We start from the raw sequence: 20,354 nt of genomic DNA, 5'->3' as shown, positions 1-20,354 counted from the left end.
TTGTGTGTCCTCATTTGAACACACTGGATTAATCATGGTGTCTATTCCAGAATTTGTTTTGTGATTGTCAAGCAGAGGCAATTGTTTAGGAAAACTTTCACAGTGCATTCAATTCGTACTAATTACACAGTTCCACTCAATATTAATTCCAGACACAAAGACCGGAATCTAAAACAATATTGCAGAAGCAATGCTAAGCAAAACAATCAATACAAAAAGGTGATATCAACATACGTTAAATAGAAAACACATGACAAAATCTACATTCAGCTAAACGCACACTTTCTAATAATTTCAAGCTATCAAACAAACTTCACATTCGTCCAATAACGTCAAGCGCACCTACATCCAAGACCTGTGTGTGTGCGTGCGAGTGTAAGGATGAGTGTGTGTGTGTTTGCCGAGCACGTTACTATTTAAAGCAAGCGCCCCCGGAGGGAGACTACATTAAGAACTGCAAGGGCATCATTATAAATATCTCGACCCTGATCACATTTTCTGATGATTTTTGCATTTCTTTCTCCCACGTGTTGTATGATTATGTCTCGGGTTGCGCACAGAAATCATTGCTGGTGTCGGTGTGAACCGTATGCCAGGAGAGCGCAAAGGTCAGGGGTTTGTTTTTTTTCTCCCGAAACAGGCGTGGGGAGAGGAGAATCCTCTGTGTTAGGGTCTCAGGAGTAATGTTTCTGTCAATATTCCTTTTGAAATAGCTGTTTTATTTCAAATATTCTTCTGTATTCTTGATGGTTTTGGGGTGCCTGTGTGTATGTCTGTGTGAGCGAGAGAGACAGGATGGGTTTTACTGGCCAGAGTTTACTTTCGGTTTTATTGAACCTTCTTTGCATGTTGTCAGCTGTGCTTACCCAAAGTCGGTTGTGTATCTCTGTCTGGAGCTAAAGCAACGTTTTCAATATGTGGAGGGATAGGGTTTTGTATGTCGGCTTGAGAGGTTATCCAGGTCATGAGCAAGAAATTTTCAATTTCGTGTTATGCGCCCTCACTTAATGCAATATATATTTCCATTTGTTGTTTTTTATAGTGTTGTTATGACCTTGTCCACTAAGCTGCCCTTTAGACCCTGAAATAACATTTGTATGTGCATATTATTATCAAGGAGGCAAACACAATTGCTGCTCAAACCTAGCTTGAGTAAAGGAAATACTTTTTTCTGTGTTATTGTCAGTGGTTGAGATTTAAAGGGAGTGACGTTGATTAGACGTCATAAGCCATTTCAAAATCTTCCCATTTGTGACATCACAAGTGGCAGTGTCCATCAAGATGTACGATGGACAGGACAGTCTACCAGTTGGTACAGTCAACTGGGGAGGCTGGTTGGAAGATAGAGAAGGCAACACAGATATCAGGTCAAATATATTTGTGTAGCCCTCCCTCACAATCTTTACCGATGACAATCGGTCTACAATCATGTAGAAAACTCTTACACCCAAAGTGACTTAACCGTAGATGCTTGTAAATAAGGAGCAAGTATGGGTTAAGTTAGGGCATGTTGTCCAATGACATCTAAAGTTACACAGCAATTGCTGGAATCAGTCCATTCCGTTCTTTATTTGTTACATTTTGTTATGACTGAGAACCTTCAGCAAAAACAACCCTGCAAGAATATTGTTGAAATATGTATTATGAATGGCAGCAATTTCTGATCTCTACTGGGTGTTGTTGCTTGGCGATACTCTTATGATTGTTTTTTATTCACAGTTCCACACAATTCTAGAAACAGAGTTTGCCAACATGTAGTCTTACTACATGTTGGCAAAGACAACATTGATGCACAAGGACATGTTCTGCATCATTAATATTTTACGATAATATACATAGGCATTATGGCACAGGTAATGATGTATTAAAGGGCCCTAGGTTACCACCAAGACTGATGTCAATTAGTGATCACCAGCCAAATCGACCCTACTGTGACCGCCAAAGAGGAAGTGTAGGTGAGTGTGTTTGTATGTATGTATGGATTTATGGATGAATGGATGCATGGAAGGTCTCCACCGAGATGTATGATGGACAGATTGACCTACCAGTCTACCCAGTGGACTGTACATACTGGTTGGCCAATCTTTGCATCATACATCTCTGTAGACATTCCCACTTGCACTGCCCCTATAGGTTTGCCTGTTCCAATGTCTTGTGACGGCTTATCAACATGACATCAGGCATGGCGTTCAAACAGGGGTCCCTTTTGAAGTTTACAAAACAACAGACACAAATGGTCCAGTCCCCCCTCTCTCTTTTCTCTCTCTCTCTCTCTCTCTCTCTCTCTCTCTCTCTCTCTCTCTCTCTCTCTCTCTCTCTCTCTCTCTCTCTCTCTCTCTCTCTCTCTCTCTCTCTCAGAGGGTTGTAGCATTATCCCACACTATCGCCATGCAATTACCATTCTCTTACTCCCTAAGAGCTGTGTTACCCCAGTTCCCAGTCCTCGGAGCGGGACGAATGAGAACAGGACAAGGAGAACTCCCACAAAAGACAAGGAGTGGTAAAGATGGAAGAGTTTTTCAAACAAAGAATTGAACAAAGCAATATTTGAACCGCTTGCTCTCTCTCTCTACGGACCCTTGCCACTTAATCCATTGAAACAGTCCCGCTCCCACCCAAGTCTCACAGGGAATTCTCTCTGGGCAATTACGCACATTTCAAGCCCCCCCCCCCCCCCCCCCCCCTCCCCCCCGGCCTGAGAGGAGGAGAGGTCGCCCTGGGACCGCGGGTACCCTCCCTCACTCTCGCGTTCGCCTCAGAAGGCAGAGGGATTTTACTGGACAGTATGCGCGCGCCACGGCGCCACGGCGGTCTGAGTGCTGCGTCACGCGGCCACGCATGACGGAACTGGCGGGGCGCGAGAGACACAGCTGGATTAGGCAGCTTGGATAATCGGGGGGAGGCTGGAGCAGATGTTTCATCGCTGTTGGACTGTTGCTTTGAGGTTTCGCTACTCAGGCTTTTTTTTTTTTTTTCACAGACTGCATTGTGTTAGACGTCAGACTCGTAAAAAAAGATAAGGAAAAGGTTTTGTAGGACGCTGTGTTCCGTGTGGAGGCGCTACGGATCAGGGTAGTTAACTTTTGATGGGTGTGTGACAGCGGCTTGGACCGGGTTAGGTGCACACGTTACTAATTAGTCATTTAGCAGACGCTGTTTTCCAAAGCTACTTGCCTGCATACAACCTAGTGTAGACAATTGGAGTAAAACAACAATGAAATACAACTTGCATACAGAGTTCAAAGCCAAGGAAAAAAGAGTTTTAAGGTGGGATTTAATAACGGGCCATGTGGGTGGCAACCTGACATGCAGAGGCAACTTATTACAGAGTTTAGGGGGCTATAACTGCAAAGGAACGACCTCCCCGATGCCTCAACCTCGATCTCAACTAGAGGCTACAGGTCAGGGGACCTTGGCTGACCTTAACGGGATGTATAGCTGTCGAAGGTCAGAGAGATAGGTTGGAGCTAGCCCAGTTAATCCTCTACAGGCAAACATACAGGGAGCCGGTGAAGAGATGCCAGTGCGGGGGAGTTGTGTGCTCTCGCTAGCGTGTTCCTGAGAGGAGGCGAGCTGCAGCAGCATTCTGGTCTGGACTGCGAGCGTGAGAAGGAGGCCTGGCTAACACCAGCATAAAGGGCACTACAGTCAGAGTCGGGATGGGATGAAAGCAGAAGGCCCCCTTAGGCAAGATGGACCGGAGTAGGGCTGGAACTGGAAACGTGGACAAACATGTTTCCCAGTGCAGCCATTTTACTTCCAGCAATCCTGACTGTGAGACGTGGCTAATTAAACAGACCTATCTGTTGTTTCCCAATCGGCGTATTGCTCCAATGATAATCAGTGCATCAGCATAACGATTTGAGGATGTATTGAGAAAACAAACAAAAGCAGGTGTGCATATACATACATTAATACCATGGAATTTGTCTTCACACTCGGATGTTTACATGGGGATTTCTTGCGCTATTTCTGCTTAAACATAAAGTAGGCATCTTGGATGGTCGTTATCTGCCGTAGCTATTCTCCCCTCTAGGTGGCAGCAGAGCACCATTGAGATCGACTCCTCTCTAGGTCACTATTATTCCAACCCGTGGAAAGCTTCCTTTGCAACAACAACTGAGGGTAGGAGGGGGGTCATAACAAAATGGCTCCGAGTCCACGAAGAGAAGCAGCCCCCGAGGCAAGAGGGACAGAAGTGGGGTTGGGACTGGAAGGAATAAGTGGACCTCTGACTTAAGCAGACAGAGAGTAAGCCCCGTGTACGACAGCTGTCTCCATCTCTCTCCATCTCTCTCTTATCACTTTCTTTATCTTTCCATCTCTAGCACTCCTTTGCTGCAGTCGCCCCTCTGTTCCCTCTCTTCGTGTCTCCGGATCACCTTGAAACGAAGACATTTCGAGAGGACTTCTCTTTGACCGCCTTATTGAAGACCTATGCATTAAAATGGCTACTTTTTTGAAGACGTTCATAGGCTACAGTAGGACTTTGTAGGGTTAGGGTGTCCTATCCTTTTTTCGAGACCATGATTTACTCCTGAGCAACTATTTGCTTAATATATTTATCCTTTCCCTCTTAATAGAACCAAAGCTGGTTGTATTAACATTTGCATAAACTGAGGCTGTGGTGGGGTGCGATGAGATTCAGGTGATGCTTGTGCGGTTACATTTTCTAGGATTTTCAATTACCTTTAATGATGGGCGTGCTGTTGGTGTCTTGACCTTGTTTACCTCGCTATAGATAGGTTGTATGTCCAGTATATACTGTATGGATACAAAAAAAAGGCTCAATGCTGTTCATTTTTATTTTCAAGCATTATTCAATTATCAAAAGCTTTTCTACCGCAAACAAGATCCAGTGGTCAGCAATCGCAACACATACACTTAACCTTTGGTGGCTAAGACAAGGAAGTCTTTCCTTGCTGTTGATTGGATACCCGCATAGTGTCCTTAAAGTGCCCCTATTTTACCACCAGGTGTCGTGTTCAGCCATTCTGAGTAATTTCTGAATAGTGCCTTTATGACATCACAATGGGGGATTTTCAAACCAGCTTTGTAGGAGTTGTTGGGACTTTATGAACTGGTGGCGTTGGAAAGGATCTTTCCGTCAGTACTTTTGCTGGGACACGCTCACATTGTGATGTCACAGGAGGACGCATGGGAAATGGATTGGAGGAGCCCTTTAAAGGGGACATATTATAGCACCAGGTGTGAGTCTGATAATCCATTACAAGCCGTTTTGAAAATCGGCCTCTTCTGACATCACAAGTGGGCGTGTCCACCGAGATGTATGACAGATAGATGAGCAGCGTTTGCTACAGTCCACTGGGTAGGCTGGTAGACTGATCTATCCAGCACACATCTAGGTGGACACGCCCACTTGTGATGACAGAAGAGGAAGATTTTCCAAACGGCTTGAAACAGCTAATCACAATCACACCTGGTGGTATAATATGTCACCTTAAAACATTTATGGTAGGCAACATGGAGGCAAATACTTCTTCTGGAATAACAACAATGGAGATACTTGAAGGTTTCAATGCCTGTTTGTCTTTTTCAAACTCAATATTTTTGAAGGACTCTTTCCCTGATACATGTCATTTGTTTGTGAATACACTGTGTTTTGTTTTGATCTGACAAGTGGAAATCAAATATAGCCCAAACAGATGTGTGTGTGTGAGTAAACGTGCTGTTACTTAAGAAAAGAAGAAAGAAAGGATATTTATTTTTTTTCCCTTACATAATGTCTACCGAGTTGTCAAGCCACATTTCGGACTTGTTTCATCTGGGAAATATCAGTGCATCCTCGCAATTAAGAGGAACGGGGAATAAACACAAACCAAATCTATTTATGAGTGTATTATGCATTTCAAAGACTTCTCTGTGGCAGCAGACATGTCTTCCCCCCGCTGTCAGGAAGTTCTGCGTTAGTGAAGGGCAGCATTAGCACAAACAAAATGATAGAAGCTTTAATGGGGTACACACGGGATTACAATTTTAATTGGTAGACACAAACAACATATTGCTTTCATTTCAGTTTGCGTTGCATTCTTTTTTTTTTTTTCAAGTGTGAGAGGGTTGGGCAGACAATTATATGCCTGAAATAAAATAAAGATTCATCAGTTATTTCCATTTTTCCCCCTGAAAAAACGGAATAATGTCCTTGGAGACTGTAGTCTAGTCTCTGAGCCGTAGTACTCTGAATATGGATTGTGGAGAGCTGGTAAATTGTTAACATTCATATTGGCAGGTCTACTGGTTCTCAATATGAATCATGAATTATAAATAGGACGTGGTTCGAGTTTGATTCACTGTTTTGAATGACTATAGCACATTGATGCCATATTATATCTAAACGAATCAAATGTCTCCAATGGTCCACGATATTGATTATGCGTCCATCAGTAGGTCTCGCAATGGCATTCAGCTTCCTTCCACAAACGACCAAAACAAAACATTAAAGCTCCACCATGTTACCCTTCAGTGCACACTTTTTTTTTGGTCAAGCGTCTATGAGCTACAAAATATCCATAGAATGATAGCAATCCATCCAAAACCCAATCAACCAAGGGAATTATGCTCTACCATCAACAAGAGGCCGCTGGTGAGCAGACTAGTAACACAGTATCTCTTAATGGAAGCATCAAACTAACCCAATACAAACCTAACCCTGTCCTCAGTGGTACTCAACAACAGAATGCCTGAAATGGGGTTCTTCAAATGTGTGCTGTTAGCAAGAGAGTGGGCGGAACTTCCGGTTATAATGGTTTAGCGACAAGAGAGTGGGCGGGACTTTCGATTACATGGTTTGGCGGTGAGAAATAGGGTGGGACATTTAGGTACATGGGTTCAGCGGTGAGAGAGAGGGCAGGACTTTTAGTTATATGGGTTTAGCAGCGAGACAGTCTCCATTTGATGTTTGGCATATTCGTATTCTATTTAAATCATATAACATTTTCTCAAAAAAATAGTATTAGGTCTTTTATTTTTTGGTTGTTGTTCTTGTCACGTTTATATCCTTCTCAATGCAAGGACTGATCCAGTGGTGTGTAGCGGCTCATAGGACGTAATGGAACAGGAAATTGCGTCGCGGCTGACCGGGATACCGCTACAATCCATGACCCTCTAATGTGAATTCCCCATCTCTTTGTTCAGTGTGAGAGTCCACGTAAACGGGAGTGTCGGTGAAGCAAAGCATTTGACCTCCAGGTCCATTCATGCTTCAGCCGTATTTTTCAGACTCCAGATTCACTTTAGCACTTTAGCACAGAAAGAAACGAAATAAAGAAGATGGCCAATATGCTGTGCATTGGCTCTTTGTCTCTTCGAAAAAACAGGAGATCTGAAACAGCTAAGGTGCGTGTTGACCCCGGTGTGAACCAAGCGCTAGTGTTTCACTGTAAGTGAGAGTATTGGGCCTTTCAAAGCCTGGCCAACCGCCTCTTGGCCAAAGAGGATGGTAGTAGTGGCTCAAGAGGTAGAGCGGGTTGACTTGTAACCAGAAGGTTGCTAGTTCAATCCCTGGCACCTTCTATGCTTTTTGAGGTGTCCCTGAGCAAAAAACCTTACCCTACCTGCACCGCCATAGGTGTGTGAATGTGTGTATGAATGGTTGAAAGTCGCTTTGGACTAAAGCATCGGCTAAATTCCCTAAATGTAAATGGATGCTCCCGGAGACTTTTGAGGGATTTCTACCATAACAGCCACACACCAACGAACGCGCACACACACACACACACACATACACACACACACACGCACACGCACACGCACACGCACACACTAGTACATCTTGAGACTTTGAGAAACCAAGCAACAAATGATTAAAGGCCTGTCACCGTCTCTCTATGGATAGGTAGATAGAGAAGGAGAGGGAAAGATAACCATTCACCAATGGTTCCTCCATGTCTCTCAATGTTCTCTCACCCTCAGCAGAACGGTGTCCAGGTTCTGGAGTTACGGCATATCTGGCATGCCCTAAAACCTTTCCACTACACCAAAGGTCCAAAGGAGTTCAGGTGGCGTAATGCGCCACAAATTGTGGGGCAAAAGCATAACGGAGTGCGAGCAAAATCAATTACAGAGTGCGTGAAGTACATCAAAAGAATAAAGGAGGGGAATCTACCTCGATACAAAGAACTCGGGGAAGGGGTTTGACTTCTCTCATTCTTCAAATGCAAGTGTAAGGAAATTACACTTAAATTTCACAATGTTGCTTCATCCCTTTGAGTTCGCTGTAGCATGCTATGGTGTAGTGCGACGCGGGGAAGTGTCAAGGTAAGTTAATTAATAGTCTTGTAGTTGAACCCGATTGGTTCAGCCTGTGACTGGGCCCGGTGAATGCACACCCCATGTGATGCAATTAACACCATGACAAGCCTCCGTTTTGTATGTGCAGCAATCGCAGGAGGTTTTTAGTAAGTCTTTAAATGAAGAATTACATTTACATCTTATTTTTGCCGCTGGCGTCCATGTAGATGAGCCCTTACAATCCAATTCTTTCGAAGTCTTTCCCTTGATGACATCACAATTTGGAAGTGTCTGGAGCGACTGACTGTCAACTGGTGAGCTTGAGTTAGAGCAATTCTGAAATGGCTAATAAAGGCTCATCAGCATGACACATGTTGGAATCTTGAGATGAGAACCAAGACTAGAGAGGGCCTTTTGAGTGCAGTTTGATTCATAAACAACAAAATACAGGTAAACTGCCATACATTTCAGCAGCCACAGTAGGAGCTTCCAAACACTTCTTCCAGCAGTATGAAACTGTTTGTTTGCACCAGGTTTGCCCCACGGGTACAATTGGCTTGAGTTGACTATTTACAGAAAGAGAGGTGACGGAGGTGAATGTAATACCTGCTGTGAGCTGGTTTATCGCTTCGCTATCGAGCCTCCTCCCCACCCTACCCCTATAGAAAAGTCTGCAGCAACAAACAAAAAAGTTCCAAGGTCCTTCCCACTCTGTCACAACGGGTAATCGGCTGTACTTTTTCCTGTTTAGTTAAAAAATATATACGAATAAAAAACGGATCATTGAGGCGAGGTCGTGTGGCCCCGGACATCAGCTGTGTGGAGGGAGAGCCAGGTGTGGCGATGGAGGGAGAGAGACACAGCTGCCACAGATGAGCGTGATGAACACGGTTAATAGAGAGTGTTTGGTGAGCGCTCTGCTCTCAGGCTGGGTCATCACAGAGAGAGAGGTAGCGGCGTGAGCTAATGAACAATAACCCTGTTTTGAATTGAACACATGAGTCACCCTTAGTGTTTTATCCGCGCATTGCCCTGCACTATATATATATAAATATATATTGCATTGTATTAGTTGTGTTTTGCATTTTGTCCTCGGCTAGGAACTTATTTTGTTTATTGGCGAGCAATCTGACCTGCATGCTTGTGTAGAAAACAACATAAATAAAACTTGATTGAATTACTACTACCTTTAGAGACAGTGTGTTGAGAGATTTAAAATGAAACTGTGTCTTTTAATTGTGAAATGAGATGCACGGTCGTATGCAGTTCCCCAAAAGCAAAACTTTGTTCATTGGTCATGAGTCAAAGATAACGTCTGTAATTGGTCGAGCACTGATTAAGGAGTGGTCTGTAGTTTGGTAGATATACGGTTCGGCTGTACTTCGTAGGAACATTGATTTTCGTGTGGGTTCAATAGAATAGGGATATATAACGCTTGCTGGCACTCAAGCTTTTGTGCAATTTTAGAACAAGGTGGGCACTATGCACATTTATGGACGATTTCCAATGTTTTGTAATGCTTCCAAACCAACCAATGTGGACTACATTATATACACTCATTCAGGCACTTCAAAGGACCAAGCCACTCCTGTAAGTATCAGACCATTTCCACTGTTAGAGACCCTGGGAAGTCTTTTGCGAATAAAGAAAAAAAACAAAAAAAACACACTTTCTCATTCAACGCGCCACCGACCCAAACCTTAAATCTATCTATATTCAGCCATGTCGCTTCCCCTGTGGACTCTCTCTCCACCAACCAACCATTTCCCCGTGGCTACATGCACTGAATGCTGAAACCCGCAGACTCAGGCTGGCCCGGACGACTGGGCTAAAACCCCCCACCCACCGGACCAAGGTCCACCCACCGCCTTTAAGGGCTTCGCCGCTGGGCTCTCTGCGGCTTATCGTTCCTGGACGTGGCCTTGACTCCCACTCAGACCCCTCCGTTGCTCGACGAATTAATAACCTTCCCATTCACACACACACACACACACACACACACACACACACACACACACACACACACACACACACACACACACACACACACACACACACACACACACATCCCTACCCCCATCGCGCCTCCTTCATCGGGGCAGCAACTGCAGCCATCAAGCTGCATGTATCATATAATTTACAAGTAAACGGCAGACCTCAGAGTCCCTATACAGGGAACGCTTGCTATAAATCCATCTGAGCGGAGCACCGTTTAGTAGGCAGACGTTGACATTCCTGTCATGTGAAGTGACAGAAGTCTCTTGTCGTCTGCGAGGTGTCTGCTAGTGAACCTGAGAACACACTCCATAAAGCGCGCTGATGAACGCCCCCTCAGTGAGAAAATAAAGTAACACAATAACCTTGGAAGGCTCGGGAATGGAAACATTATTTCAGCCATAAATCCCTAGCCCCAGGGTCATGATCATCACCAGTACAACATCGGTTTTCTTTATGTTTTTAAGGAGGGCCCTATTATACCACCAGGTGCGATGTTGATTAGCCATTGCAAAAAATAAAATAGACCCTACAGTGGAATCAGAAATGGGAACGTCTGCCCAGATGCATGATGGATGTCATCCTAATTTCCCCTCCCGGGGTAAATAAAGTGCTATCTTATCATAGATCAGCCTACTAGTTGGAAATGTCCACTGGGCAGATTATAAGTGGATCTATCCATCAACATCACTGGTTGTAAAACATGGGGGCTCCTTTAAAAACAACTTTGCGGTCTCTCTGCAGGCGGCATTAGGTAATGCGGTCCAAGCGGTCCACCTAACTCCTCGTGAGGCTGGGGTGAGCTGACACATGCTTGATTCATTGATGACAGGGTATTATTGTCTGGTGACCCCTGGGGGGGGCACGCTGGCATTGTCACCATAGCCTTTTACCCCCGCTCACAGTGGTATCTGCCAGCGGTGGGGTCGGATGAAATGTAAAGTGACAGCTCAGCGCAGACGACAGTCAACCATTAATAAAAACCTGCCATAGAGTCTGTCACATCGCCCCTGTGATTTCTGTTTTGTCTGGAAAAAAAAAAACGTAGAAGACCCAAAATAGAAAGTAATAAACCCCAAAATGCAAGAGTGATGTGACTTTTGAGCACTTTGCAACACGCTTCATAGTAGGGGTGGTGACCGGGTCTTTAATAGAGTCGAATGGAAACCTGTTTCATAGACATAGTATGGAGTTGTTAGGAGGTTTTGTACAGGTGTGTGCTGGTACATATTGTAGCACTGGAGTTGTTTTGGTTGAGACAGAAATTGCATCATACACTGACATTCAAAGGTACACTCTCGCACTCAAGTCGCACAAATCTCGAAAATAAAATAAAAACGCTACTGCTTTCAGACAAGTCTTGTTTTCATGCAGTTGCCAGCTCTCCTACTTTATAAATCCATCTTCTGGAAGAAATACAAAATGTGTGCTTTCAACGTAGCGTCTTCAGAACATGGCCCTGTTTCAACCTAATTTGGTGCTGGAGAATAGCGAACATCGAAAAAAAAAAGTAGGGCTGAATAACAAAAGTGTCCAATCTTGTCCTCAGAAGCTCATTAGGTTTCTCCAGACAGCAGAAAAGCCCTGGGTTAACAATCACAGCTTGTCTGTGAAACTGCAAAGCACTGTACAAAGACAACTTTCAACTACAGTGCCGTTTACAGCACTGTACTGACCACTTTCAGCTATTCTGGGCTGATATTTTCACGTCACATGGTACTTTGGGAAACTAATGTGGCTTTTAATTAGTGCACCAAATGGACAATATTGTCACCCAAGTGTGGATGTATGTAAACTAAACCCCTACTCTGGCTCTATCTAAGCATTTGATTCCACTTCACTCATGGACTCAATGGACTCAATGCAATCTCTGGTTATGTAATAGTTATGGGTGTGGTACAGAAATACCCATGCCTGGTACGCATTGTTTGAGATTCCTTTCAATGTGGAGCAGTGTAGGGGTTTAGCATCTTCCTAAAGGATTACAAGGTTGACTGCGGACATGGGGTTAGAAACCAGACCTTTCACCTGGAAGTCAATCACTGTAGCTCAGCATAACAGTACCATGCATTGAACTTCAACGGTATTATCGGTTGCATGGTAACAGTAAGATTTATAGTCTGCATTATTCTGACTGATCACTCTTTTTTTCTGCTTCTTCATTTGAATTTAAGCCTTTTTTCGACGAGTGTCCTTTGATCTTTCGGAGCCAGGCAAAATCAATTTACAGACTTGCTTGCAAGGGATCACTGCTATCCACAACCTTTTAAAGCATTGATGCGGATTTATGTATCGAAAATAAATCTATATAAATAGATTGAAAACGATAAAGACAAATCTATTTTAATTAATGTATTTTTCATGGGCCATAGTAATCATGTAGCTCAAGTGTTCGTTTCCCTGATGTGTGATTGTGGATTTCGATCGCTCAGCCCACATTTATGACTCCCTGAGCAGGATGACCCCTATAACCCCTCACCATCTCCTGAAAGGGGAATGGTCATGCTGGCTATTTTCGAATATAAGAGAGCACAGCTTCCTGTGTCATGTTCTCAATTAGTCCAAATAGGACCAATGACTTAAATAGGCCAACGCTTCACCGATTTTTCTCGCGTTAAACTAAACCTAACTCTTATATTATAAAATTGCAGAGCGTGAAGATACCCCTTTTAATGACATGCCTCATACCTGAGTCACATATATAACTACACATATATGGTCACCTCGAAGGAAAGAGGTAAAGAGGAAGAGAGGCTTACGTGACCAACATTGTACACTGTTGACTGAGAGGGAATTTAATGGGTTCTACTATAAACCACACAAGCTGTTCTTGATTCATCATACATGGCCTCTTCCTCACACCCCTCAGGGTCTTCCCTTGACTGACACACACACACACACACACACACACACACACACACACACACACACACACACACACACACACACACACACACACACACACACACACTAACACACACACACACACACACACACACTTCTGGCATCCTGGGAATTTATTTAGAGGGTCTGCATGAAACATTAATGCTGCGGAAGTATACTGGATGTCACCTTTATGACAGAATAGTTGCCCTTCTGCATGGTTGCTATGGTGGGCAGTCCCCCCACCCTGACAGAAAGGTGCTGCTCTGATGTTCCATAAAGAACTCTACTTGTAGATGCAGACTAATAAGACAACATTTCACATGTTTGGGAGCATTGATTTTTCGGTTTCTTTGAAAAAATTGTGACTCAAAATGATGGATGCCTTGGTTCCTGCTCATCATCCATAAGGCATTGTGAAGACCATAACCTTTACTTTATCATTCAAAGCTTCTGGGCGTCCTTTCTCCAAAACGATACAAAAAAATACAAATAAAACGCTGCTGAATGCTAACACCTCATGAACAATCTCTTTAAATCCACCAACCATCACAAACCCAAAATGACGTCATCAAAGCCCTTGAGCAATGTTCATACAGCGACTTCACTTGCACCTCTCACATTAGGGAGCTCCTTACTGAGAGTACTGCCCATCCACAACAAGGTTACGACGACGCAGCATGAATGCCATGGTCGTGCATGGACTGTAACACGCACTTCTGCAAACGGTCCATCACTACGACTATAAAGCCTTCTTGAGGTTCCTGCCCTACCCATGGACCCTACCGTGGATCATGTGACCCATGCATAACAACCATCAACGTCGCAGCGCCGGGTACAATAACAACCCCAACCCTCGGAGCTGTCAAGGTGTATTCTGCACACCAACCATAGAGCCACTACCCCACCCCACAGACATGTCACTGAGGGGAGGGGAAACAGTTTGGTGCTGTTCCCAACGTAGCCTTATGCTGTGTTAGAGCCAGACATTATAGCTCACTCTCTGCTGTGCAGTGGTGGTGGATAAAAGGTTCAGTTTTGGCACAAAATACATGCTACACTCATAAAATAAAACATTTCTTCAGAAGCGAGTTAAGCAAGTCTGTATGTGATGTGTGTGTGTGTGTGTGTGTGTGTGTGTGTGTGTGTGTGTGTGTGTGTGTGTGTGTGTGTGTGTGTGCTCTCCCTACTATGGGCAATGTCTTAAGATAATCTAGGGACAAATGTTAAAATGTAAACCTTTATCAAGAGCAAACAACTGTAGGAAGGTTGTTTGTTGTTATTCCCTAAACGATTTTAGGCGACCAATGAAACATAATCACAGGAGTGAGGTTCCCAGTGGTGGTTGGTGAACACAAGTCATTCTATTCCTATCTAAACCTTTACCCATAACTCCATGATGTTACAGAGAGCATTGCTGAACAGCGCTAATAGCAAAGGCCGTCTGGTGAAGCAGCATATCGAATGCTTCTTATCCTTGAAACAAGTGTGTGAAGGCTCATTTAAAATGCTAAACTTTCAATGCTGACCCACTGTGTTTCACCCATGGATCAGTGTGCCAAATCAGAGGCTATTCAAAGGCAGCCTCAGTGGCTGCAATGTTTGCGTGAGCAGTGAACGATCATCAGACACAATAAAACGGTCAGAAGGCAGCAAATGGAGCCAGCTGGAGGTAAAAGTTGGAGATTAACAGAGTGATTGACATCAAAGAGCCTGCACTAGTCGGCCATTAGAGTTTTGTTTTGGAGCATGATGAATGGCTTACCTGGTAATGGGGCTTAAAGAAATGTCACTCGCGACTTTGCCATAGCCTCATGCCATGTGCTGTATGTTTATGATCCGTCAACCCATATAGGAGGTTACACACACTTTACAACAGGATTGACACGTTTTAAAAGCCAGCCATGTGTAACATCATAAATGGGATTGTCCGATCAAGAGCTATGATGGATGAATGAACTGGTTGGACTGGGCCGTTGATCTAGATGGATAAGGCTGGACACTCCCCACACGTCCAAAATGTATAATTTTTCAAATGGCTTGTAATGTATCAATCTCACTGCTGAAGTTTCTATGAAGTGGCCACGATGGATAGATCAACTCGGATCAGCCGGCCGAGCGGGCGCTCTAGATGAATCTGGGCAGACACCCCCACCTGCCATTTCCCAAACAGCAGCATATCCACTTTGCACCTAGTAAAGCAGGAGGCCTTTGGAGCTGATGATTAAATCAGCTTATATTATATTACTTTTGAACAAAGATGGTCCTTCGTATCATTCAACACGACGTTGGATAAATGTTATGTTGCTAGCAGCAACACAAATGGATTGCAGTGATCTGGTTACTGGTATTGGATGACAGTGGGGCTCATTTAGAGACTGAATATTTTTCATTTGTTTCTATTGCATTATACCATTCATTCCTAGTTAGGAGTGAGTATTTTCAAAAAAAAATCAGACTTGTATTAAAGTGAAATAGGTGAGACATTCAATAAAGCCAGCTGAGTCAAAGGCTGCAGAAAGCTGTCTATTATATCTGTCTGTATCTCTGTGTTTCTCATGCAAGGCTTAAGAATTGTGGACTTTGTGTGGAATATGCTCCTGGATAAAAGTTGATTTTTTAGGGTTACGAATCTTTCAAAAAAGACAAATAATCGTTACAGGGGTCAAACCTTGGCTAGCACTGCACTTTAGGGTCACTTAGGGCGAGTGGCTGATCTGATCAGTTGTATAACTACAACTGTAGGCAGATATTTCATTCAAGGCAGACACAGAGAATGAGGCCAAAATGAGGATAACAAAACAAGGAGCCCGCCGCTTTTAAACAGCTCTCTAAAGACTCTTCAAGTCTATTATTATGCTTCTAGAGATGGTCCTTACTAGCCTGGCTCCACCCGCCTAAGTACTTCCGCTCAATTTTAATTTCCCTTCAGTACTAAGTCTGGGTCTGCGGTATGTTAGTGGGTTTTCTCTGTCCAAATTTTGTGCGTCTAATCAGCGACCAGAGGGAGAGGCTGAGAACAATGACGTTAAAGTCAGCTCTCATTGACGGACATCTACACGCATGGTGTTTGGTTTGTTGACAGCCTGCGCGCAATGTGATTCCCGGCCAAACGTTAGCGATTGGTTATGGCAGATCCAGAGTGGCACTGGGCAGATCCAATAGTTTTAAACTTCAAAAGACACCCGCCTTCAAGTGAGTTAATGTTTGTCAATTGAGTAGGTCCAGACTCCCTGTGCAAATTTAATTAAGTACGAGAGTCTGGTAGGACCAGGCTAGGTCCTTACATCAGATCCCTTACAAAATGATAAATACGCAGCATTTGTACTCTGGGAAAACCATTCAGAGTTTTCTTTAGAGGACACCACTATTGGTGTGAGATCATCAACCAAGTCTCAGCTCTTCTGCAAGAAATCAGCCAAATCATATTTCTTGGCAGAAGTGATCGAGTAAAGCAGAGAAAAGTCTATAAACTGCAAAGCAATTAGAAGTCAGAATTTCATATATGCTTATAACACTTTGAATTTCATAGAAACCAATAGAAGTCAACGAAAAAAAAGATAATTTTAATATCTCTTTTAAGGCAATTCCCAGACTCCCTCATGTGTCTCCGCCTCAAATTCCTCCACGCTGGGGGGCGCGTCTCGTTCTAACCACCGATTCAATTAAGGTCCCATTCAACCCGGTATTCCCGTGTTTTCTAGCACTGACCCCAAACCAACGAGCCGTGCCTTAAAACTCTCCACGGCTGTGGGTGCTGATTAACAAAATGTGACTCCTCCTCACCTTTCCGAAGAGCCGTGAGGAAATCAACTAACAGGCGTCTAAGGAAGCCTCCTGACGTGTCAGGTATCACACCTCCGCCATCACCTCCATCGGCCCTGATTTAGCCACACACCGTGTTTTGTGTGTGAGGCTAAAGGGTCATTTATATATATATCCTGGTGTGGAATAGCTGCCGTAGTAGGTACGAGTTGGTCTCTATGCCAGAAGAGGGTCCAACACTGTCGATCACATGCACGTCTTTCAAAATGCAGCTGACAGTTTGTCATGTGCACTGGGCACACTTTGACTCTCTCACCTTGTTTTCCACATGCAGTGGCGGCATGGGGTTCAGAAGATAGAGCGGGGTAACCGGAAGGTTGCTAGTTCGATCCCTGGTGAGATCGAGGTGTCCCTGAGCAAGACACCCAACCCTAACTGCTCCCGATGAGCTGGCTGTCTCCTTGCATAGTTGACATCGACCGTCGGTGTGTGAAAATGTGCATGAATGCATGATAGCAATATTGTAAAGCGCTTTGAGTGGCCACTGGTTAGAAAAGCGCTATATAAATGCAGTCCATTTACCATTCCTGGTTCAGACTTCTAAGGAGGTTCACAAATATACATCATAATTGGAGCAGCGTACTGCAGGAGATGAGGACATCACAATCTGTGAACAACTCTAAAAGAAACCTTCAACATCTCTATTTAGTTCAGCATTCTCTTAATCTACATTCTCTTAATTCTAATGTATTTATATTATTTTTTTCTGCCAAAAACAGAGTTCAGTGCTGGGTTCATGGGAATGAATGCAGAGGTGATAGAGAGAGAGAGAATAAAAGTGAGAGAGAGAGAGAGAGAGAGAGAGAGAGAGAGAGAGAGGCAAAGAAAAGAAAGGTGAGAGAAGGAACATAATTATTACAATGTAATTATTTCTCTTTGCGAGCTGGAGTGCAGAGCCAGCTGTTCAATGTGTAAAACAAGCTTGACGGCCTCCTCCATTCTCCTCTCACTTTCGTGACAGAAATAAAACCAGAGATCTCGACATCTGCTCCGCGATACCGTGCCTTCCACTAAAGCTTCATTCGGAACCTGCTTGGACAGCTAATATAACTTTTGTGTTATCTTTGCAAATTACTGAAAACTTTTTTATTCTCATTGCCTTACATTTAGATGACAGACAAACCTACCTTGAACCAAACTAACAGACAATATTTTTTATTTAATTTTCTTTACATTTTGTGTAGAAAAATTTGAAAAAATCTATTTTTGGGGGGGTATTTAATCATCTGCACCGTTATTTTAAATACGAGATTAGGGTCTGCATCGGTTGGAAAGTATGTCAGTGGACCAGTGTGTTTAAAGCTTTCCACACACATTCATATTTCAGCCAACTGAGCCTCTTCTAAGGCTCTTTTGCTGCCTCGGCAAAGCAGGGCTCCTGTGTGGAGAGATGCAATGGAGGTCATTAGAAATTAGGAGAAAAGTGCTGAAGTAAGCGCAGCAGATAACTTCATACAACCACATGCAGTTACACTAAAACTGCCATAATAATGCAACAACCTTTTTTTTTAAGTAGTCCTCACACCATTAAATAATGTTAGGGTCATACAAGTTAGATTATTTCGTGTTGTCTTTAAATAAATATATATTTATATAAACCATTCAATTTTCCATGGTGGTTAATTTTGTAGCACTGCAACTTTGAAGCATCAATAAAGCAGTAGCAAATAGTGAACTTTTATAAAGCATTTTTCATACATACTCATAAGTAAGCCTTACATTATCAGTTATAAATATTTATAAGAAAATTTGAGGAGGACTATCTATGCCCTACTAAGCATCAATAAATGACGATGTAAAATAAAAAATGATGGAAAAGCTGGACAGGCCTTAAGTACCACGGTAGTAGTATCAAGACATAAGTAGTAATAAGGCGCATTTAGTCCTCATGTTAGATCGACACAAGATGCGTAACAAATTGCAGCATAATAAAGTGTTTAAAAAGCATTATCAAACATGTAAATAGTTAATTAGTTACTTTATAAATTATCTGATTGAACAATTTTTTCCATTACCTTATTGATAATTTCTAACCATACTAATGATTCAATTTCGGAACAATGCTTTATAAGGCTGCATTCTGTATGTGTGGTACCGTTCAGTTCTTTCGCTGGATAGGATTGCAATTTACAATAGCAGTTTTTTTCAAACCATAACACATTTTATTCAAACGGCATACATTAACACAAGGCTTCGTTACACCAAATTGAGGGCATGATTATAAATTCATTATTTTGAAAGTATTTAATATGGAAACCGCACCCCCCCCCCCCCCCCCCCCCCCCCCCCCCCCCCTCCTGTTTCAGGCATTAGTAACACACAGCTCGTCCTGCCAGAGCCCATCTGCCAGTTGGACGCCTTTGTGAACCTCTCAATATGGTGCCAGTCTGTACTTTCATGATTACTGTCATTAATGCTTACGGCGGTAACTTTAAGTAATTTATTCTCCAGAGTCACGCAGAGAGAAAGGTCCACAAAGGGGAACGGGTGGGTGACATTCTTTTTCTTTTTTTTAAACAAATAAGATAGGCCGAATAAAAAGAGGTCACAGGGGGAAAATAACCGAAAAGAAAGGAGGAAAAAAGCTGCAGCACATCACAAAGAGAGGACAGGGATTTAGGTTTAAAAAAAAGAAAGGAGGTAAAAGACTGGAACAATGGCACCGGTTGTGTAACCAGGGTGGCTGAGGTGAATGGCAAAGTAGGATGGAAAAAAGAGAAAGGAACAACAACAAAAAAAGAATGCTTTTAGAGGGTTGCACAGCTAATTATAGCCACCAGGGTGTTCTCTGCTGTTCACAGGTATGGCAGTGCGAGAGAGAGAGAGAGAGAGAGAGAGAGAGAGAGAGAGAGAGAGAGAGAGAGAGATGGAGAGAGAGAGAGAGAGAGAGCGTGCTCAGGGATAACACTCAGCAGGTGGAAACAGCTGTGCAGTATCCCCTGAGGGGGAGGGGTTAGAGAAACACTGTTATTATTAACATAAGCTGTGCATAAGTGCAGTGATGCCTTGTCCTTGTCACTAGTGATGGTTAGCAACTCTGGGATCACCTCTTCCCCCATCTTCTCTCAGGGTTTTTACAACCTTTTCCTCTTTCTTCTTGCACTCACTCCTCCACCACGACTGTTAAGTCTCCCCCCCTCCATCCCAACAGCTTATTCAAAATTCAGCAGTGTTGCAAAAAACGATATACATTTAGTTTAATATTTTACCATGCGCAACCAATAGTGTGCAGGCTTACCCTGATGCTATAGCATGTGGTAGCTTCCAGCTGTCTTTGCCACCACAGGGTTTAAACTCGGGTCATCTTTAACTTTCACCAGCTGTAGCGGCAGCAGCTTACTCACCAACAATTTCAGGTGAAATATCATTCAAACAAGCACAAATTTGGAATGAGGATAGGC

The sequence above is a fragment of the Pollachius pollachius genome (genome assembly GCF_949987615.1).
Source record: "Pollachius pollachius genome assembly, chromosome: 18".
Lineage (NCBI taxonomy): Eukaryota > Metazoa > Chordata > Actinopteri > Gadiformes > Gadidae > Pollachius > Pollachius pollachius.
The sequence above is the reverse complement of the archived record's forward strand: the minus strand, read 5'-3'. Positions refer to the sequence as shown.